General features: G+C 47.5%; 1 long non-coding RNA gene across 1 annotated transcript in view; it reads right to left on the bottom strand.

Moving 5' to 3' along the window:
* The window catches only part of LOC147717850 (uncharacterized), a 207,765-nt gene extending 194,121 nt beyond the window's left edge, over positions 1-13,644 (bottom strand). The window contains exon 1 of the long non-coding RNA XR_015296102.1: positions 13,464-13,644. This is a non-coding gene — a long non-coding RNA (uncharacterized LOC147717850). The remainder of the gene's footprint in view (positions 1-13,463) is intronic.
* Between the last annotated feature and the right edge of the window lie 10,830 nt (positions 13,645-24,474).

Genomic DNA, 24,474 nt, shown 5'->3' with positions numbered 1-24,474 from the left:
TCGGTCACACCAGGTTGGGGTCGGTTGACTGTGGGAGGTGGGTGTAAGCATGGGCGGAAAATCCGTTACGCTCGCGGATTTTGCGGATTTTCGGGAAATCCGCAATCCGCGAGATTTGCGAATTTCCCGCAAAATCCGCAAATCCACGAGCAGCGGATTTTGCTCGCGCTGCTCGCACTGTTCGCGTGAGTTCGCGCCCCGCGAATAAGTGCAAAATTGCAGAAATACGATCTTAGCAAAACTGAAAGTAACTACTTACCAGGTTCAAAAGTTCAGGCACATCATTAGTAGCCATTTCCTGTAGTGCTTCCTGAGGGGCCCCTCCAGAGTTCAGTTGCCAGTTGAAACTATTATGTGACCCTGCTCTGAACCTCAGAATAGTTACACATATGCCACAAAGGTCCTGAATTACAGCTAAGGGAGACAAGCAGGAGCCAGGCTGGAAGTTAAAATCCATTAATCAGCCCCTAATTCATTATTGTTAGTTGGGGCAGGGCAGGTGTTGTAACTAATTTTGCAACAATGAAAGCACTTAGCAAGTGCAAAAGATCACTAATCAGGGCGCACTAAGGAAGCAGGTGCCAGCTAAAAAAATATTCTGTGACACATTAATCAGCCCCAAATTAATTCAGGTCACTTGAGGCAGGGAAGGTGTGCTTTGCTTTGCCGAAAATAATGTACACTGGACAACCAGAGGGTGTGGTGATGAAACAGAGGGTGGCATGGGTGGGCCAGAGGGTGGCATGAGTAGTCAGAGAGTGGCAGTGGTGACAGAGAGTGGCAGTGATGAAGAAGAGTGTCCCAAACAGGCTGGACACGTAGAAACAACAAGTTCGCAAAACTTGCGACCCGACAGGTAAGTTCGCAAATTGCGAAATTGTAAAAACCCTCGCGAACTGGCAGAAACACGGGCGAACACAAAAAAAAAAAATCCGCAAATTCGCGGGAATTCGCGGATTTTGCGGATTGCGAATCCGCAAATCCGCAAAATTCGCGGATTGCCAATCCGCAAAATCCGCTCATGCTTAGGTGGGTGGGGATTCTTGTTCTGGAGTTCGGAATGTTCGGGGGGGGGTCACAACTGTGTTCTGCTATGTTCCATGCCCTGGTGGGGACTGGTGGTGGGGGCACATGTGGGAGGGCGGGGTGTGTACTGCTGGTGCTCATTAGATGTTGCCGCTTTCCTAATGGCTGAAACGATACTAGGGGACCCACTGCTTAACACTGAAACCCTAACTGCGTTGACATGGAATGTAAGGGGTTTGAACGACTACCGGAAACTCCGCAAGGTGCTGCACTACCTCCAAAGACACCATGTGGACCTGGCTCTGCTACAGGAGACGCACCTACCCAACACCAGTAGAATGCTCACACATAGAGGTCTTCAGGGTAACTCCACTTATGCGGGCTTCACCTCACACGCTAGGGGAGTGCTCACGTGGGTAAATCCTAAATCTAAACTTTCACTCAAGCTACTCAGAGCGGACCCGGAGGGCCGATTCGTGTTAAGCAAATGCACGGGTAAGGGACATAATCTCCTGATCATGAATGTGTATGGCCCGAATTATGACTCCCCAGATTTTTATGCGGAGCTGGCAGGGCACTGTGCTGAATGGCCCACAGATAAACTGCTTTGGGGGGGGGACTTTAATTTCACCTTTAGCCCTGAACTTGATAGGTCGGGGGGGCCCCCCAGGCGTCCGGCAGCAGCTGCGCAGCAAATGCAAGCCGAAATGGTGAGACTGGGGCTGGCGGATGTCTGGAGGGAGAGGCATAGCGTGAGGGGGGGTTACACACACTACTCAGCGTACCACAACCTCCACACTAGGATTGACTATTGGCTTTCCCCTATTACTCTACTGGCGATGGTGAGGGACTGCAGAGTGCTCCCGCGGACGCTGTCTGACCACTCCCCCATAGTACTGGTTCTGAACACACCACAACCTAGAATCCCCCCGTTCACGTGGCGCTTCCCACCGTACTCTCTGTTAGATGAGGCATTCCGGGCGGAACTAGGGGAGGACATAGACACGTTCTTTTCTAATAACGTAGGCACAGTGGATAGCTTCGGGACGGTTTGGGAAACGTTTAAAGTCTATGTTAGGGGTGTCGTCATGGCCAAGCATTCCAGTGTCCTCAGGGCTATCAGGAGTAGACTGTCACTGCTCGAGGGGCGCATTGCGGATTGCGAACGCCAACGACTGACGGACCCGTCCCCGGAGGGTGATGAGACGCTGCGGGGGCTCCTGACAGAGTTCCACGAGGAGGCGGACAGAGAGCTCAGACACCTAGGGAAATACGCAACCGCCCGCGCATACGGTGAGGGCGACCGGCCGGGTTCTCTGCTAGCCAGGATTATGAAGGGCGCCAGGCGACGCCAGGGTGTCACTGAATTGCGCTCTGCGGATGGGGAGACACTGACATCGCAGGGAGATATACTGGCGGAATTTAAAGGATTCTACCAAGACCTGTACACCAGCAAGATCTCGGGCGTGGAGAGCCACATAGACAATTACTTAGACTACATCAAAATGCCGTTCTTAGAGAATTGGCAGAGGGAATTCCTGATGTCCCCTATACTCCGAGAGGAGATTGCGGACGCCCTAGACAGCATGAGGTCAGGAAGTGCGCCCGGAATCGATGGGTTGACCGTCGCCTTTTATAAGGCGTACAAGGACAAGCTGCTCCCCTATCTCCCCACCCTCTTTGATGAGATCTGCGAGTATGGTGCAATGCCCCCTTCTATGAGAGAAGCACTCATAGTGACGATTTTGAAACCTGGCAAGCCGCCTGACCTCCCGGGGTCCTTCCGCCCCTTGTCCCTTATCAACGTCGATGCGAAGCTGTACGCTAAGGTACTGGCAAACAGACTAGCGCTCGTCGCCCCAGAATTAGTTGCCCCAGAACAGGCGGGTTTCATCCCGGCCAGAAACCTCACGTACAACATCAGAACGGTTATGGGAGCCATCCAACACACCAAACATGACACCAAGGCAGTCGCTGTCTTCTTAGATATGGAGAAGGCGTTTGACTCTGTGGAGTGGACGTTCATGCGCAAAGTCCTCAGGAAACTGGGGCTGGGGGACCTTTTCCTCCAACTCCTCGGCGCACTTTATCACCAACCCACTGCGAGAGTTCGGCTGGGTGACGCAGTTTCGGAGGCGTTCACTGTGAGCCGAGGCACGAGACAGGGCTGCCCCCTCTCGCCGCTACTGTACGCGCTGGTCGCGGAACCGCTGGCTTGCGCGATGCGGGAATACCACTCCTACGAAGCCATCAGCTACCCTACCTACAAGATCGGTATCTCCACATATGCGGACGACACGTTGTTGTACGTCAGGGACCCGGTGAACAACCTCTCATCGGTCCTGCGGGAGGTGGTACGGTTTGGGGCCCTTTCGGGACTGAAGGTGAACTGGCCAAAGTCAGTGGCATTCCCTCTGACCCCAGTTACCGAACCCTTCGAGATGGACTATCCACTACAATGGTCCACGGACCCGGTCAGATACCTGGGTATAAAGATACACACGGATCCAGACATAGTGTTACGCGAAAACTAGGGTTGCCTATAGTAAACTAGTTGATGATGTTGAGCTCTGGATTAAGCTTCCGCTATCTTTAATGGGCCGCATCGCCTTGATGAAGATGGTGGTCCTCCCGAGATTTTTGTTCCTCTTCAATAACCTCCCGATTGTCCTCTCCAGGGCTTTCTTCACGACCTTAAACAAACTCCTTATCAGGCTCGCCTGGGCCGGGAAACAACCTAGAATCCAATGGAAGGTGCTCCAGCTCCCATACGAGCAAGGGGGACTGGCTGCCCCAGACCTGGAACGTTACTATAGGATAGCGCAGGCCTCCCACCTCCATACCTGGATACACGGCGACCCGGATATCCCGCATGTGATTCTGGAGCGCCTTTTCGCGGCCCCTACTCCACTCCCGGCGACTATCTGTAGCCCTGGCGACCGCAGAGTAGGCATACTGGATTCCATCCGGTCCACTAACCACGCTTGGAACTCCATAATGCAGAGGCAAGATAAGATACTACTGTACGCTCCTAATATGTCGATACATTGGGCCCTTTGGCTTCCTACTTTGGCGGAACCTGGCGTACACAAAGCCCTAGCTGATCTAGGGGCGCACGCGCTGGGGGACCTTTTCCAACATGGCAAAGTTAAGACGTGGGACCAGCTGGTGCGGGGGCTTGACCGCCCCTCCCTGCTCCATCGCTTCCAGTATCACAGGGTGCGCAGCGCCCTTCTGGACTTTCTAGGCCCCGATATGGAGGAACCACCTGCGATACCAGAGCTAGAGTATGTCATTCACACAGAGTCCCCGAAGAAGCTTACTTCTAAGCTTTACAATATGGGACACGCTCACACGGCATTGCAGTACACGAGGGCGCGACTGGCCTGGCAGACCGATTTAGACATGCACATTGACGATGGAATGTGGACGTACTGCTGCGCGGCCACCAGGCGGATCTCGCTGAATGGGAGACACCGCCTTCTTCACTTTAAATTCCTGCAACGAGTATATTATACACCTGAAAGATTGCATCGCTATGGGCTTCGCGACTCACCCCGTTGCGAGAGATGCCGCGCCCCAGTAGCGGACTTCATGCACGTGGCCTGGCTATGTCCGGGAATCAGTAAATTCTGGACGACTATATTTTTCGGAAATAAGCAAAATTACGGGACAGGAACTGGACACTGACCCGGCACTCGCTCTGCTGGGCTATGTGAGGAATGTGCCGGCGCCGGTGCGTAAACTGGTCAGCATGGGCATACTACTTGCCAAACGGGTCGTGGCCTCCTGTTGGATGAAGGGACCGCTCCCGACTCTAAAGCGGTGGACTAACGACATGCTGTACTGTAACACGCAGGCGGAGACTTATAGCGAATTGCTCCCTCCCCGTAGCCGCCCCAAAAACTTCTTGGAGCTCTATCGCACCTATCTCTACTCCAGGATGGACGATGACGACTTGGCCTCGGGAGGGGATGAGAGCCAGGAGGGTGCAGCGAACATAGATCCCCCCTGATTCCAGCGGCAGTACCGCTTGCTAGACAGCCCTGCAAAGCTAGGTAGACGTTCAGCCATTCCCAGCCTTACGGGATCATACACACACCTGGGCACTCAGCAGGAAATACACACCACCACACCACACACCACTCCAACAGATTGCACCTTACACCACAGGGAACATGCAGACTAGGGACCGGTTACGAGGGGATGGGGTTCGGGGTTGGGTTGTTAGTTGGGAGAAAACATAAAATTTTACAGATATGTCTGACTATACATAGTGCACGATGCAATACTACTGTCATTCCATGTTGGGACCTTCACCGACCGGCCTGTACACTGGACAATTCCAAGCTGGGAGCTTCTTCTTGGTGCCCTCGTTGTAAACACTACCGTCTCATTGGTAAGAAGACCTGGCCTACCGCCGGCCCGAGAAGGGATGTAGGTGAAGGGCCCTGTATGCATTGTAATGTGCTATTGTTTGATAAATAAATAAAAAAAAAATATATATATAAGTCTCTGAAAATTGATAAACTAATGGTCTCCCCATGGTATCAACTAATCCTGATTACTAATTTACTCACCGTCCCTCTTCTCTTGATTAACTGGTACTATAACATTTTTGACACACAGACTGCATTTGTTATTAATAGCCTACAGGCTGAAGTAGCAAAGGTGACTGAAAAAACTTCCCCCCTGTGTATTATGTGGTTGGGGGATTTTAATTGTACCTCATGCCATCAAAGTGGGACCAAGGCCTGTGGCCTACTTGATACCAATGATCAACCAATTGCACATTTTAAGCACACTATACAGGGTGACGCTTTGAATAATATTATTGTAATAAATGATCTGTGTATGTTAAATATGGCGACCAGTACTGAATCAGCGCCAATCCCAACGTTTCAAGGGAATGGGGGTCAAAACGGGGTACAATTGATTTCGTATGTATAAATCAAAATGTTTGCCTGTGGCAATTTACAGTGACGGGGTATGGGGATACCGTAAATGTGCACAGTTACAAATTATGGAGAACAAGTTTTTAAAACGCCTGTTATCAGTGCCAAGTAGTTCTCCAAATATATTTTGTCATTCCGAGGTAGGCCTAGATTTCGTGAGTGACAATATCCACGTTTCCCTACTTCTTTTATGGGGGAAAATATGGTCCTCAGAAGACCTGTTGTTTTCAAAAGAAAGTCTGAAAAATTGCATAAATTTGGAAAATACCTTGAAAATTCCCTGGCTGTTTTACGTAAAGGAAACCTTTGAAAAAATTGATCTTGGTGATTTTTACAATAACCCACATCTGATTAAATCAGATACAAAAATGGTGATTAAGAATGCATATCGTACTATATTAGGCTTTTCTTAACATGAAAATCAGCTTCCATACCAAACAGTTATACTCCAGCAACAATTTTATTTATCTTTTAGTCTACACACGCAATGGCGCTTTTACTTAACTAGATTTCGGTTAAATGCACTGCACTTTTTAGTGTCTTTTCCAAAGCAAGGAGGTTGGTGTGAGAGACTACCCCCTTGCCCATGTGATAATGAAGCTAAACAATGCACATTGCACTTTGTGCTTTTTTGTACACTTTATAAAGCTCTGCGTGATCGCTTTATTAAACCCCTCCTAGAGGACATTAGACCCTGTAAGTTTAGGGAAGGTTTTGAGCATTTAAGATAATTGTCAACTGTTGGTATATGTAGTCCTATGCTCAGTTTCATTAGATCAGCAATTTTAATCAGGAATCGTTACTGATATTGTGTCTTCTGATATTTTTGATTTTGATCTTATTTCTGAAAATTACTGAAATTGTTAGAAATGTTGATGATGACTAACGCTTTTAGCTAGAATGTATTAAAGTCACGTCAGTGGTCTTACATACTTGAGTGGGAAGGCGTGAGAGGCCAACCCATTTAAGTAATGTGATGATCAATTTTTTTTAAAACATATAGTGCACTTTACACTTATTTATGAGCCTCGTAATGGATAAATGACCTTGATTTTATAGGAACTTTGGTTTTTGAATGCTTTTAGCTATAATATACCAAATTTTCCTGGTGGTTTGCAAAATTTAAGCTGGTTAGCGTGAGAGGCTAACCAGCTTTTCAATTCAATTCAATTCAAAAATTATTTATTTCGGCCAATTTGGCCATAAAAGAGTACAATTTAAAATACAGATAGTCGGGAAGGGTCAGGAAAGGTATGTGAAAAAAGGGATGGTTAAAAGCAAGTGACATTAAAATTCGTTTCTATACATGTAACATTAAAATTCATTTATATACACATAATAATGTTCTTATACGGGCAAAAATACCCATTCTACAATACACTTTTTTTTTTTAAATATACCCCATTCAGTGCACTCATTTCTCAAACCAGCTTTTATACAATGTAAGGATGCCGTTTTCTGTTCATGCACCGTGCACTTTATACTTGCTTACTAACTCGTGAGAATGACGCTTTTTGATAATGCACAGTGCACTTTATGTTTCCATATTAGCTTGTGAGGGATGTGACTGAGATTATAGAATGAAATCTGCTATAACCGTGATTTTATATTGATTTTTTAATGTACATTTTTTATGGACAAATATAGGAATATGTCTATATGTAGTCTGTTCTTGATATATTTTGCTGGAGTTTTGTGTTTTAACTCTGGGAAATAAAATACCATTTGTGAATTTGTAAGTTTAAAACTGTATACTTGTATGATTCTTCTTTCTGGAATCGAATAAAGTTACTACTGACTGACTGACAGCATTCCTCCCATAAAGTAAATGAAGACAAAATGTGATCACCCGTGGTAGCACAAGCATCGAAGCGTCCGGTCACCAGGATAGAATAAACCGCACTCCCCCTCTCCCACGAGTATGCCCACATGACATGCGGCCTGAAGATTGGCTGAGACAGGGGGAGCCTTCAGGGACAGCTTAGGCATTTTGTTGACCCTGGGCCTAACATACATTTGGGGGGCCCTGCTCAGAATAGCTTTGAATTTTTGAACCACTTTCAGCTCCTTTATACCCTCTATGGCCAGGTCACTGACAGTGCACAGACACGCTCTTACAAATCAAGGTTCAAAAACACTTTATTCGGATAGCATTGTATCCATAAAAGCACAGCAACATCACATATTTTAAAATGCACAGGAAAAAAGTCATAGTAAAATCCATTGGCAATATACATAGAAAGAGCACAATAATAAAATGTCAGATTAATACAAAAACCCATGTGTAGGTAATACAAAGACTCAAGGATTAGACCATAAGACGTGCTCGAGGGGCAATTCGCAAGAAAGTGCCTCTTACAAATTCTAAGTGTGTTTGCATCTAATATTCAGTGATAGTGACATGTTTTCAGTGTTGTAACACATTAGTAGTTCCCCAATATAACTGCAAATAATGTCTGTGAGCCTAGCTATTTCGCACATAACGTCCTATATTGATTTAACAGTTTATTTGTATTTAATTATATGGATGCTGCATGAAACAAACAGTTTTTCTCTGCCAAATCTCTCATCTGTAAAAGACTAGAACCAAGGTTTAGGGGGTTTGAGTGAAAAATAGAGAAAACATGAAAGAAACGAAAGAAACAATTACAAATCTGAAGATAAGAAAGAGTCGCTCGGTGACGCCCCGGCCTCTTGACGCTCTTCGTCTGTTATTTTCTCCTTTTTAGGTCGAGCAGACCTGCATTCAATGCGTAAGCATTGATTGCTGTCTGCTTCAGACCTATTGTCACCCGTATTTAGGAATGAAGGCACGACTCAGACGCGCACTTTTGCAGTCTCAGTTTTGACCGCGGGAGCGCGCTTCTGAGCCGCGCTTGCGCAGACTAACTCACAGCCCCTGCTTTCGCTTCCCTCGCATGCATTAACGGCGCACACACACAGACACAGCCAGCCCCCACCCCTCTGCATGCACGTACACACACACACAGGCGCGCGCACACATACACACGCTGCCGCCCCCCGCCCCCTTCTTCCAAAATCTCACTCTTTCTCGTTTCAAAATATTGCCATGTATGCTAATTTGAAGACGGATAAACTAAACGTCTACCTCTAGTGACAAAATGCTCCACTGTGACAATTCTGCTCAGAGAAAATGAGGGTCGACACCCAATGGGGCACTGTGAGTTGGACAGTAAGGTCATCAATTTCACGAGAACACAAGAGTGTCACCATAAACAATGCTATCAAAATGCAGACAGTGTTTCCACAGAACACGCACACATGACACAACACAAAGTTCACCAGGGAACTATCTGCTCAGGCAGCTCCGGAGGGGCACCAAGTGTCCTTACCGATAAGCCCAACGGTCCGCATCAGCTGTGTATCAGCGACCGCAGCCATGGTCCAGCACAGCCCGAGGCCTACTGCTCCTCGAGAAGCCTCTGGGTTTCCTGCTCCCGGCTTCCCCTGCCACCTCCCACACGCACACCGCTCCGCCCCTTCCCTACCGCTCACAGCAGCGCTCTCAAGACCTGGAGCCGAGCTGGATGTACCGGCCGAGGCTGCCTCTCTGCCATGCGAGCAGCGGCTGGACCCGGAACAGGCACATGACCGGGTTGCATGTGCATGGGGAGGCGTCTACCCTTCGGCCCCGATCCCACCCGCTTCTGCAAAGATGCACTGGCCTAATTGAGGAGGCACAGGAAATTACGAACAGACACAAGCTACAGAATACTGGATAAACGTGACTGGTGCGCGCCACTGCCAACCCCTGTTAAATCTTGTAAATGTTTACGTTAAAAGTTAACGCTAGAGTGCAAAATTCGGTGTAATTTGTAATCGTGATTGGCATATTTGTTTTTAAACGACTATTAATAGAATGTATGCAAACATTGTTTCCACAGAACACGCACACATGACACGACACAAAGTTCACCAGGGAACTATCTGCTCACGCAGCTCCGGAGGGGCACCAAGTGTCCTTACCGATAAGCCCAAAGGTCCGCATCAGCTGTGTATCAGCGACCGTAGCCATGGTCCGGCACAGCCCGAGGCCTGCTGCTCCTCGAGAAGCCTCGGCGTTTCCTGCTCCCGCCTTCCCCTGCCACCTCCCACACGCACACCGCTCCGCCCCTTCCCTACCGCTCACAGCAGCGCTCTCAAGACCTGGATCCGAGCTGGATGTACCGGCCGAGGCTGCCTCTCTGCCATGCGAGCGGAGGCTGGACCCGGAACAGGCACATGACCGGGTTGCATGTGCATGGAGAGGTGTCTACCCTTCGGCCCCGATCACACCCGCTTCTGTAAAGATGCACTGGCCTAATTAAGGAGGCACAGGAAATTACGAACAGACACAAGCTACAGAATACTGGATAAACGTGACTGGTGCGCGCCACTGCCAACCCCTGTTAAATCTTGTAAATGTTTACGTTAAAAGTTAACACTAGAGTGCAAAATTCGGTGTAATTTGTAATCGTGATTGGCATACTTTTTTTTTAAACGACTATTAATAGAATGTATGCATACGTGCAAAAAACTGTTATTTTCGCGATGCATGCGTTCCTCCCAGCTGCGAAGTGGCGCTTAGTTAAGCAATTCAAGTAGACAAACACAAAAATGAACATTTTGTTTCACAATACTTATTATTAGGAATTAAAAATGAGAAACTGAGCTTTTTTACGAAAAAATCGCGAGATTGAAACAACATAGCCAAAAAGTTTTAGAAACTCATTTCTAGGCGGGTTGCACTAAACCCCATTTAAATTAACATTGCGTTTACATAGGAAAAGTGCGAGATTTCCTTTTTCCCGCAGAGTTAATTGAAAAGTGAGTGACCGAGCCCCTTGGTTAATTTAATAATTCAGGAGCTAGGCGGTCATTTATATAGCCTTTCGTGGCATCTTACATGGTTCACTGACAATTTTTAGGTTGAGCAGACCTGCATTCAATGCGTAAGCATTGATTGCTGTCTGCTTCAGACCTATTGTCAGCCGTATTTGGGAATGAAGACACGACTCAGACGCGCGCTTTTGCAGTCTCAGTTTTGACCGCGGAGCGCGCTTCTGAGCCGCGCTTGCGCAGACTAACTCACAGCCCCTGCTTTCGCTTCCCTTGCATGCATTAACGGCGCACACACACAGACACAGCCAGCCCCCACCCATCTGCATGCACGCACACACACACAGGCGCGCGCACACATACACACGATGCCACCCCCCTGCACGCACACACACATACAGACATGCACACACACAGACACGCACGCATACACCCGCCGCAGCCCCCTAATCCCTCTGCACACACACACACCTCCGCCCCCCCATACAACTAAACCCCACTCACCGCATCGCCGCCACACACACAACCCAACACACACAACCCCCCACACACAACCCCACACACAACCCCCAAACACAAAACCCCTCCCACACACACACACACACACCCACACACACATCCCCACACACAAACTTCACACACAAACTCCACACAAACACAACCCCACACAGACACAACCACACACACAGACACACCCCCCCACACACAGACACTCCCCCCACACACACAAACACTGCCCCCACACACACAACCCCCTACACAAACCTCCACCCACACAACCCCACACACACACAATCCCACCCCCCCACACCCACACCGACACACCCCACACACACACACACATACCACACACACACATACCACACACACAACCCCACACACATACATACCACACACACACATACCACACACACAACCCCACACACACAAGCCCCGCCACACACACAACCCCCCCACACAACCCCACACACACAACCCCCCCACACAACCCCCCACACACAACCCCCCACACACAGACACTCCCCCCACACACACAACCCCCCCACAAAAACCTCCACACGAACAACCCCGCACACATACACATCCCACACATACATACCCCACACAGACAACTCCACCCCCCCACACAGACACACACCCACACAGACACACCCCCACACACACACATACCACACACACAACCCCACACACACAACCCCACACACAGAACCCTCCACACAAACAACACTCCACACACACACACCCCACACACACAACCCCCCAAACACAACCCCCACACCCAACCACAACCACACATACAACCACGCACACAACCCCCCACACACAACCCCCCACACACAACCACACACACAACCCCAAACACAACACACAACCCCATACACAACCCCAAACACAACACACAACCACATACAACCTCAAACACAACACACACAACCCCACACACAAACACAACAACGCACAACCACACACTCAACCACATCCACAAACACACAACCACAACGATAAACACACACCACACACACATCCACACACACAACCACAACCATAAACACACATCACACACACAACCATCTGTCTGTCTGTCTGTCTATCGCCCGCACTCTGTCTATCGCCCGCACTCTGTCTATCGCCCGCACTCGGTCTATCGCCCGCACTCGGTCTATCACCCGCACTCGGTCTATCGCCCGCACTCAGTCTATCGCCCGCACTCGGTCCATCTGTCTGTCTGTCTGTCTATCTCTCTATCTATTGCCCTGACTCTCTCTATCTATCTATCGCCCTGACTCTATCTCTCTATCTATCTCTCGCCCTCACTCTCTCTCTATCTATCTATCGCCCTGACTCTATCTCTCTATCTATCTCTCGCCCTGACTCTATCTCTCTATCTATCTATCGCCCTAACTATCTATCTATCTATTGCTCTCACTCCCTATATCTATTGTACTCACTCTATCACACTCACTCTATCACAGCATCACTCAGCACAACCACAGCATCACTCAGGGGCACCACAACATCACTATGCGCTACCACAGTATCACTGAACGCCACCGCATCACTCGTCGCCACCACAACATCACTCAGCTCCACCACAGCATCAATCTGTGCAACCATTCAACAAGTGGTTCAAATATGTTCTCTCAATGTTTCAAGCTGTACTACAAATGTCACAAAAAGATGTTAATATTTCAATTCTGTTCTTGGATTTTCGTCACAATAAAATACACTGAACATAATCTTCACAAAAATTATTTACAAAAGTTTAAGCTATTGCCATTAAAAATTACAATAACTTTTATTAAATAATAATTATTTTAAAAAGTAAAAGCCATTGTTATTTGTAATATCAATACATCTAAGTCACGTAAATACAACACATATTGCATTACAAATGCTATAGGCGTCACATTTGCGAAAATTATAACTATTGGCATTGTAAATGACAAAGGTATTAATTTCACTATTTTCAAAACCAACACATAAATAAAAAATTTGTCATTTAAAATACCAATAGTTCAAACTTTCCTAATGCGAGACCTATTGCATTGCAAATGCTTGTTTTCTACTGTCCCCGCCACCTTACTACCGGGCTTCAGCTCTCGAAGCACCCGTGTGCTGGCGGGGAGGGGGTACCCCACTTACCGGCTGAGAGGCAGCAGAGGAGGCAGAGCCCGGCCAGGAGCCCCCGGTCCATCCTCGGCTCCGGATGTCCCCCAGGGATCGAGATGGGGAGTCACCTGGCCGGGGCTGCAGGCAATGAACGCCGGGGCGCGCCCTCGAAATCAGAGGGCAGTCTCAAAATCAGGGGTGCAGTCTTCAGATCGGGGGTACAGTCTCAAAAGGAGGAGGTGCATGAACAACAGCAGGGTGCAGTCAATGAACGTGGTGACGCAGTCGCGCAGCAATCAAGGGGCGAAACGGGAATCCGGGGTGTAGTCTTCAAATCAGGGGTGCAGTCTCAAAGCCTGTCTAAGGACGCAGCGTGGCACACACTTGAACCCAGGGCCAGGGGGCTGTCAGGGTACTCGATCGAGGCTGTTGCCTCGAAATCATGCAATACCGTCTCAATTTCGGGGTGGTCTCAAAAGCAGGGGATCCGTCTCAAATGGCGGGGTGTGGATGCAAAACCAAGGCTGCAGTCAGTGAAAGTGGGGGTAGCAGTCGTGCAATAATCGGGCCGGACGTGAACGCGGGGGGGACTTTTTAAATAGGGGGGGGGGGCGGGGGATGTTGAAATCAGTTGTGTAGCAGTGAACGGGGGATTTCAATACCCCCGGGTGGGGCAATCAGAATCTATGGGTGCAGTCTTTCGAGATGGGGGGCAGTATCGATGGCAGCGAGGATTTTGGGGCGCAGTCAGTGCAGCGGTGGAGCCCTGAGCCCCAGTACCGCAGTATTGGGATAACTGAGCGCATCCATCTCCGGCAGCAGCTGAGCACCGAGTCCTACCCACGACCCGTAGAGGAACGACCCCTCCCTCACAACCGAGCAGGGGGCGGCACAAGGTTTCGTTTCTCTTTTTTCAGCTGAAAATCCGGGAAGTCAGCCAAAATGTACAATAGACTCTTAAGAGAGTGACGGTGGACCCAACCCATAACCATCCAAAATCTAATGAGGGGGAGTGTTGAGCTTGCAGTGGCACGGGGCAGAACTAACTCACTCAATGTTACCCTCCACAGCCCATATCTAAACCACAACACTCGCCCATTCAAACCCCAGCTCCGACCCTTCCCCAGAACTCACTGTCACCCCGCTATATCCCTGACCACAGCCACAGCGCTACCACCAGGGCTTTAAGTGAGATAAAAAAAACTGGGGGTACCTGAAAAGGGTGGGGCCTATATAATTAAGGGCACAGCTTAAACACATTCATTAAAATTCTTGTAGAGTGCCACCCTGCACACACATTTGCTTAGAATCACAATTGCAACAACTATATGTGACTGTTGCTCTGAGCACTTTGCAGAGAGGCCAAGAATTGGATTTTTTTATTTTTTATTTATGCGTCTTTATATAGCGCAGACTTTACCCGAAGGCGTCAGAGCGCTTCACAATAGCAACAAAACTGATACATGAGGAGAAAATTACACGTGAACAGATTACAAAAGCAGACGTTAAGTTAAATGAGGTAAAAGTGACACTTTTGAGCAAACAAAATACATGAGGTAGTAAACAGTGCATTACAGGGGGAAAGAGTGACGAGTGTGCAGGTTACAAGAGAAAACAAAGTACAATTAGAGGTAATATACTGCAATATATGCTAGACACAGAGGCACAAGAACAAACCTTACGTAGGCAATGGTGGCACTTGTGCAAGTATCAAAGGCAAACAAAATTTGAGAGGTAGCAAACAGTGTGTTACAAGAGAAAAGTGGTGTTTGCATGTTAGAAAAGAATACCAAACACAGGTACAGGGATAATACTGCAATTAATGGCAAACACTCCAACCACGTGTTCTGAACAGCTTTTTGCCTCTGACAGGCAATGAAAAACTCGATCTGCATCCAGCCCCTTTATAAACACCTGGATGGCACTCAATACACATTTTTTGCGCTAGACAAGAGTAATATGTGGACTGAGAAAAAAAAACCACAACATCCTGAAAAAAGTAAACATGAATATGGAATGCAAAATTAAGTAAAGCATACACCAGCCAGGCACAAGAACCAGTGAAAAATCTTCTCAGGTTCACTGTTAACTGGATGGTAGCCAATTCGTTAAAAATCAACCCGGATAAAACCGAGGTGCTGATTATTCCAGCTCAAAATAGCGCTTGGTGTGAACTGTTCTGGCCCTCAGAATTAGGAGTGGCACCAATCCCAGTACCAGTAGTAAAGAGCCTGGGCTTGAAAATCGATTCGGATCTGTCGATTTCTGGCCAGGTATCGGCGGTGGGCATCTGTTTGGGCCTACTTAGGCAATTACGGAGACTTGTTCCCCTCCTCTCCACCTCTGTCCTGCAATCAATTGTTTCAACTACGGTCATCTCCCGGCTGGACTATGAGAATGCCCTTTATTTAGCCATCCCACAGAAGTTACTGAGGAGACTGCAGGTTGTACAAAATGATGCAACCAGGTTAATTTTTAGCCTCCCTAGGCGCACGCGTGCAACCCCCTACTTCATAAATTGCACTGGCTGCCTATTGCACAGCTGGTGCACTTTAAGAGCTTGTGTATTGAGGAAATAGAAATTTTATGATCAGGAATGTTCCCTAACGTGTACCCCACCGTCTCCATGTACGAGCTTAAAGTGCATGTAACTTCCCTCCTGTGCCAGCTATGAAGACGCAAATACATTTGCGTCCAACGTTAACATGTCCTCTTTCAGATCCACCCTGAATGGGTCGGATATTCCGTTCCTAAGTATGCCTTGCCACCGTCTTTGTATGGTGCACTTTCTGTATTCCTGGCTCTGTGTGAGCTAGGCCCCGATTTCTGTCATCGAGCCTTTTCTCTTCTAAAGTCATCTCTGCCTCCTGAAACTGCAACGTGGGATGCCCCCATGAACTCTGTCCTACTCCCTGCGAGGCGAGCGGGGCCTGGCTCGGCCTGCTTGCCTGCCAAAGACAGTATTTTACCTTCACGTTATCAGCATAGCCAAGCTCAGCTTCCCGAAAACACATTCCAGTCTAGCAGGGTAGATAAACAACCCCTCAGCTGCAGAGCAAAGGGCCCGGCCTTTCTGTCTCCATGCAAGTAATTCATAGCTCCCGTTACCATGGTAGGCCCATGGCCCCCTCGCTTTACACATAGACACGTAGGCACATATGCACGCATTCACAGTCAGTATAGGATAGCCTCTGCCCAAGAGACCTTTCCTTCTAGATAATATGGTTCCCAAACATCAGATATCAGATATGATATAGGAACGAGTTGATCTGACATGCCAGACTTCTGTCTCTTTCCTCTAGTGTAAATGTCAAATCCCCTGCACCCTCCAGCTTCACGTCAATCACACGTCATGCAGCTGCGCGCGCATCCAGACCTCAGATTTCTGCTGACATTGCAAGATTCTGCTATGTACCCACCCACTTGTGACACTTTCATGTGACGTTTCTAGCACACACCTCTGTGTACGCCCTAGTTCACGCCTTCTGATTACGTATTGCTAACACGTGTGTGTTCTTATCTTGTTTCTCTCAGCTGTTACGCCTTCTGTATTGATTCTCATTATGTGCATTAAGTATAAAAGTTATGTATTGTCAATAAAGTATGCTCTATCCCTTCCTGAACCCCAGCGGTGTCAGGAACATGATATCCGGTTCTGAACCATTCCTTTTTAAGGAATAAAACCCCTTAGAACTCTAACACCACGGACTCTGTCTCTTTCTTTCCGACTGAGTTATTTTATAGTACTTACCTGCATAGAAATTAGGACGGTGATTAAATATTTACCACATTAATTTGGCGCCCGAATAGGGACCCCTCCCCCACCCCACGCGCCGGTAGGTGTGTTGCAGCCTTTGCCCCCTGCCACAGTCAAGACGGACAATTACGCGTACCCGCAGGATTTCCTGTATCTCCCTCAGGCCTACGGAGGTGACGCAGACTGCGATCAGCACCCAGACGAGGCGGTGAGGAGTGCGGAGGATCCCGACCAGAGCCTAGCCGAAAGAAACAAGGTCCGAGGTGTCAAGAGGCCCACCAGTTCCGAAGTATTCACGTATCGAGTCGAGCCGAATCCAGTCCGGTCCAGTCCAGTCGAGTTGTCCGAGGCCTTCCGTTCCGTGCTTCCCGGTGAGTACCGTTGCTGGGGACGCATCTAGACGGGTGCATTATTATGTATCCGGTAAAGACGGGTTTGGGTACACAAACACGGTCTGCACTGTTTTAGACAGTGTATCTGTACTGTTTAGCGGTATATCAAGTATTCAAGGGTTTCGATTTTTGTTCTCGTTTTCTGGAGTTCAAGGATAGTATATGTTCAAAATGTTTCATGTGATTAATGTCGTGGTATGAGTGACTGTTTTGATGTACATTATTGTGTTTGTGTATATTAACTGTGTCCGAGGTAGAGTAAGTAACAAGTATTGAGTATCAAGTACCAAACAACAGGATGCCATTATTCAATAAATTAAGACAGTTAGGAACCTGGAAAGGGATACTAGAAGAAGCGATTCCTGTCCCACCTAGGGACACTCCCGGAAATTTTATGTACCATAAGCATGGCCTAGATGCCATACTGTATCTAGATTTATGGGCCGATTATACCAAGCACCTAGAAGAGAAACATAGGTGGCCTGTTACAGGGACATGGGATGCCGAGTGCATCATGAGAGTAGAGGAAGCACTATGGAAAAAGAAAGCCAGACAATCTCAGAAAGACGCCATAGAATTATGGCGTAAAGAATCACATAAACGTACAGAAAAAGCATTCCGAAAAGCAGAAAAACATAGAGAAGAGTCGGATGAGGTCCGAGAAAACGAATTAGTTGCTGAAGGTATCCGAGTACAAGCAGAACAAGTAGACCGTATGCGAAACACTCTTGCAAATGGCATGTATCTAGTGGCCGAGGGTTCGCCTAAGGCCACTCCAGACATACCGAAAGATCTGCCGCCGCCATTGGTCCCGACTAAAGTAAGGCACAAGACCACAAAAGACATATTCATTTCCACATATTCATTCCAGGCTCTGCCTGCGTGCTTAAAATCAGTTGCAGCGACAGCCCTAGCAATCAGACAAAGCGACTCAATAGTATTAGGACATCCATTGACAGTACAAGTTCCACATTCTGTAGAAGTTCTGCTAAATAGGACACAGACTCAACATCTGACTATAGCACGATTGACAGGTTATGAACTGACGTTATTCCAGCCACACATAGAAATCAGGCGCTGTAACATACTCAATCCTGCCACATTGTTACCCTCGATTATGACAGATTCAGCCCCGCATGATTGTATAGAGATCATTAATGCAGTAACAAAGCCCCGACGAGACTTGACAGATGTTGCACTAACTAATCCAGACCTGACACTTTACGTGGACGGTTCATGTATGAGAACAAGCACAGGAGAATTAGTGGCCGCATATGCAGTGACCACTGAAACTGAAGTCAAAGAAACACACCGTATTGATATATTGTCTGCTCAAGCAGCAGAGCTTGTCGCTCTGACCCGAGCCTGTATACTAGCCAAGAACAGAAATGTTAACATATACACAGATTCACGTTATGCCTTCGGAGTTGTACACGACTTCGGAATGTTATGGCAAGAACGAGGTTTCTTGACCTCTCACGGAGCCAAGATCCAACACGGTCCCCTCATTCAAGCACTGTTAGAAGCAATACATCTGCCTTCAGGCATATCCATCATGAAGTGTAAAGCACACACTAGAGTTACAGATTCTATTTCCCAGGGTAACGACCTGGCAGATCAAACAGCAAAACATACAGCATTGACTCACACCCAGACAACTGATGTGACAAAGACAATAGTACCGACACACTGTATGACAGTTAGAGATCCCACACTAGATGTAATCGATATTCAGACACATGCTACTCCAGACGAAATCAAGAAATGGACTGAACTAGGAGGGATCCAGACAGACCAGGGATGGGTGACAAAAGGGAAAGCCACATGGTTTCTCCCCGACTCTATGGTTCAAGTCATAATTAATACAGCACATAGTCCAGCGCACTTAGGAGAAAAAGCTATGTTAGACAGTTTACAGAATCTATGGTACAACAAACATTTACGAGCAGCAGCAAAACAGAAAGTGCGTACTTGCATGATCTGTTGTCAGTTCAATCCAGGTAAAAGCGTCCCTGTAGATCAAGGTGGATTTCATCCTCCCGATCACCCTTTTGAAGTCCTCCAGATGGATTATATCCAGATGGAACGTTGTCGAGGATTCAAGTACGTCCTCGTAGTTGTTTGTGCACTTTCCCGTTGGACAGAAGCATATCCAGTCCCAGATTACACTGCCCCGACCACTGCCAAGCAGCTGGTTCGAGAATTCTTCCCACGGTACGGCTTGCCTCGTATCGTGTACTCAGATAACGGACAGCCATTCTCATCCGAGCTTATGAAGCAGGTTTCACTCTTGCTAGGATATCAGTGGAAATTCCATTGCGTCCGACATCCCGAGGCAGCTGGCCTTGTAGAGAGGCACAACCAGACACTGAAAACCCGCCTTGCTAAAATATGTAAAGAGAAAGGGGTCGACTGGATAGTCGCCCTGCCAGTTGCACTATTCTATATGAGAATGGTTCCACATTCGAGATCAGGACTATCCCCGTATGAAGTGGTCTTTGGCAGGCCACCAAATATGTGGGGGACGCCCATGCCTAAGAAAATAACTGATGTTGACTGTAATATGCTGACAGATTACCTTGCCTCCTTGATGTCTGCACTCCAATCATGTCGTTCACAGGTTGCTGCAGCCTTTCCCGACAACACTGATGTAAAGCCACACGATGTCCGTCCAGGAGATACTGTCCTAGTAAGAAATTTCGATAGGAGGAGTCCGCTGGAGCCCCGCTGGCAGGAGCCGAAGCTCGTCCTTCTGACCACGAGGACTGCAATCAAAGTTGAAGGCCGTAAGGGGTGGATTCATTCGAGTCATATTAAAAAATTTAATGAACTGTTGCCAGAGACTGACTCTTCCACCCCTTCAAAGGACTGCCCAGATTCTAGTGACTCTAAACTTCCCATGGTAGAGAAAACTCCGCAAGAGGAGTATAAATCAAAGTTGCGGTCTAGCAAGTCAGACAGTTTAATTGTTTAAGTCCTCCCCTAGGTGAATCGGTTAAATAGTTTCTGACATGTATCCCCTAGACCCCAATAGAGAGAGAGATAGAGAGAAACAAATCAAGAAGCAACGATATTGCAAATCTCTCAAAAGTTACTGTATTGTTACCTTATGGATCATGTTTTCTTTAAGTCTTACGATTATTGTCACAAGTGTAATACTGCATATCTATTTTCCTATTGCCACACGTGCACACTCTTCTTCTAATAACACTGCCGAGCATTCTTTCAGCGAATTACCGCCTCACGAGTTGTCTTACCGACTTGCGCTGCGCAACAATACATTCATTAGTATGTTACATCACTCTCATCAGACCAGCAACGCTACAAATTGTTGGATATGTGGCCGACTCCCCCCCTACCAGAAATATGAGGGAGTTCTGCCCCTTTTTCCGTACCCGTTCACACACAATGGTTCATGTGGCGCATGATTTAGTTTGATTAACTCTTTAGATTCAAATTCCGTAGTTTATCAGGGTAACTGGGTATGGGGAAACCTGAACACAGTTCTGCATAAAGTATGTTATCCTGACAAGGAGGGACTTCCCAAAAGGACAGGGACTGATCTAGAAAATGAAGTATATGGATTAGGAAATTTTACACTTAACCTCATGATTCTGAATGTTGAATCCGAAACCAAGCCAGACTTGCCCACTATGTCAGTATTACCAGTCAAGGGTGAATTATGTGTCAGAAAGAATGGTTCAGTACACCTGGGTCATAGTAAATGTACTACTGTGATCAAATTTAGTGATAAGGGCAAGTCCACGTTCAAAGCTACCCGTCATTCCTACTTCATTTGTGGTCAGACAGCATACATACGTTTGCCACTAGATTGGGATGGTACCTGTTATATTGGATTCTTACTGCCACCTGTTTTCCTAGCTCCACCCGATTATCATAGAAATTCCCGTCTAGTTCACAGACCAAAAAGAGATCTCCCAATTGTCGACTATACTGAGACAGCATGGGAACAGTACACAGATTTCAATAAAGGTTTCTTTCCCTATTTAGGTGCTATCTTTAATAGTAAGTCTATCCGTCACTTGACCAGAACTCTCGAGAAGCAGTAGTGAAAGAGACTACTTCTGCCCTAGGTAACTTGACCGAAGAACAGTCTGCTATGAGACTTGTCGTTCTTCAAAACCGTCTTGTCCTTGACGTCATACTAGCCGATCGAGGAGGAGCCTGTAAGGTCCTCGGGTCAGCTTGCTGTGTTTTCATTCCAGATAATGCTCCGTCCGTATATAAGGCTATTACCCGTCTCCATAAGATAGCTAGTCAGATACATCAGAACCCAGGCACCTGGACTTGGTCCGGTTGGCTCTGGACTACTATTTCAGCTTGGGGATGGAAAATACTGTCACTCCTTGGAACAATACTACTTATAGTATTCAGTTGCTGTCTATGTTTACAATGTGGGCCAGCGATTTGCGGCTTGTGCGCCACATCCTGCACTCCCCATTCAAGTCAACGTTCTAAATCCTGTTTGAGAAAGGATGAGCAGATGATGCTCACTACACAGATAAATGGATTAATGAAGATTGATATATCATGAAGGGTACGTAGGGAACAAGGAGGGAATGAGGAAATAGAAATTTTATGATCAGGAATGTTCCCTAACGTGTACCCCACCGTCTCCATGTACGAGCTTAAAGTGCATGTAACTTCCCTCCTGTGCCAGCTATGAAGACGCAAATACATTTGCGTCCAACGTTAACATGTCCTCTTTCAGATCCACCCTGAATGGGTCGGATATTCCGTTCCTAAGTATGCCTTGCCACCGTCTTTGTATGGTGCACTTTCTGTATTCCTGGCTCTGTGTGAGCTAGGCCCCGATTTCTGTCATCGAGCCTTTTCTCTTCTAAAGTCATCTCTGCCTCCTGAAACTGCAAGTGGAGAAGTGTGGCTCAGGGGTTAGAGGCGGCAGACCCGGAAGCTGATATCGGCCCTGGACCAGGGTTCAATTCCCCGCCTCGGTGGGTCTTGGGCTCAAAAATTCCACGGACTCAATAATTCTCGCTCCGGTGCCTTCTCGACTCACGGGTTCACACTCTGCGACTCTGGGCAATAGCTTGCTTAATCTCCACAACGGCCCCTCGCGGCGGGATGCCTGGCTTTCACCTTGTGGATACCCTGCCGGGGTTATCTCACAGGGGAATACCAGGACGGGTTCCCTAAGCAAGCGCCGGGAAACCCTTTGTGGGTAGCTGTGCGCTATATAAGCTCAAATACATTTACATTTACATGCCCCCATGAACTCTGTCCTACTCCCTGCGAGGCGAGCGGGGCCTGGCTCGGCCTGCTTGCCTGCCAAAGACAGTATTTTACCTTCACGTTATCAGCATAGCCAAGCTCAGCTTCCCGAAAACACATTCCAGTCTAGCAGGGTAGATAAACAACCCCTCAGCTGCAGAGCAAAGGGCCCGGCCTTTCTGTCTCCATGCAAGTAATTCATAGCTCCCGTTACCATGGTAGGCCCATGGCCCCCTCGCTTTACACATAGACACGTAGGCACATATGCACGCATTCACAGTCAGTATAGGATAGCCTCTGCCCAAGAGACCTTTCCTTCTAGATAATATGGTTCCCAAACATCAGATATCAGATATGATATAGGAACGAGTTGATCTGACATGCCAGACTTCTGTCTCTTTCCTCTAGTGTAAATGTCAAATCCCCTGCACCCTCCAGCTTCACGTCAATCACACGTCATGCAGCTGCGCGCGCATCCAGACCTCAGATTTCTGCTGACATTGCAAGATTCTGCTATGTACCCACCCACTTGTGACACTTTCATGTGACGTTTCTAGCACACACCTCTGTGTACGCCCTAGTTCACGCCTTCTGATTACGTATTGCTAACACGTGTGTGTTCTTATCTTGTTTCTCTCAGCTGTTACGCCTTCTGTATTGATTCTCATTATGTGCATTAAGTATAAAAGTTATGTATTGTCAATAAAGTATGCTCTATCCCTTCCTGAACCCCAGCGGTGTCAGGAACATGATATCCGGTTCTGAACCATTCCTTTTTAAGGAATAAAACCCCTTAGAACTCTAACACCACGGACTCTGTCTCTTTCTTTCCGACTGAGTTATTTTATAGTACTTACCTGCATAGAAATTAGGACGGTGATTAAATATTTACCACAGTATAGCCCTTAAGGCTTCATATGGAGATGCACCGAAATATATAAAAGTACAAAAGTACGTGCCTGGACGTGCTCTGCGTTCCTCGGAGACCTACAGGCTAGCCTCCTCCAGATACAACCTTAAGACCAAAAGGGGCAGAGCGTTCTCTGTCCTCCTGCCACGGATCTGGAATGATCTACTTGCGCAAGGAATCAGCTCTGCTCCCCTTCAGAAAGCTGTTAAAAACCCACCTGTTTAGAGAAACACTGACATCTGTTTAATCCTCCGCCCTGCAGCCATGCAGTGCCCTGTTCCTTCTCTGAAGTGCTTAGAGACCAGTGGTAATTTGCGCTATATAAAAATAACATAACATAACATAACATAACATAACATAACATATGGAATATAAGCAGGAACAGCATTGGTTACCTTCATGTTTTTAACACAGATTGTTCAGAAAGCGATCAGTGCTTTTTCATATTGATAGGGCCCGAAAGCAACCTGTTTCAATGTCATTTTAAATTACTACCGGGTCTGAGTCCCGAAGGGACCAAGCCCACTTGAAGCCCTGAACTACCACTAACCCTACTCTTAGCCAGAGCTCATTTAGTCAGTGGCAACCGCTATTTACCAAGGGTGGCGGGGCGGCTTAAGGAGGAAGGGGGTTGATGGGTGTAAATTAAAATAATAAATAATAAAAAATAAACAACACTTATCTTCAGGCCGGCCGCCACCTCTCAGTCCGCTTGCCGCAGCCTCTCGCTGA

The sequence above is a fragment of the Lissotriton vulgaris genome, chromosome 5 (genome assembly GCF_964263255.1).
Source record: "Lissotriton vulgaris chromosome 5, aLisVul1.2, whole genome shotgun sequence".
NCBI lineage: Eukaryota > Metazoa > Chordata > Amphibia > Caudata > Salamandridae > Lissotriton > Lissotriton vulgaris.
The sequence above is the reverse complement of the archived record's forward strand: the minus strand, read 5'-3'. Positions and strand labels throughout refer to the sequence as shown.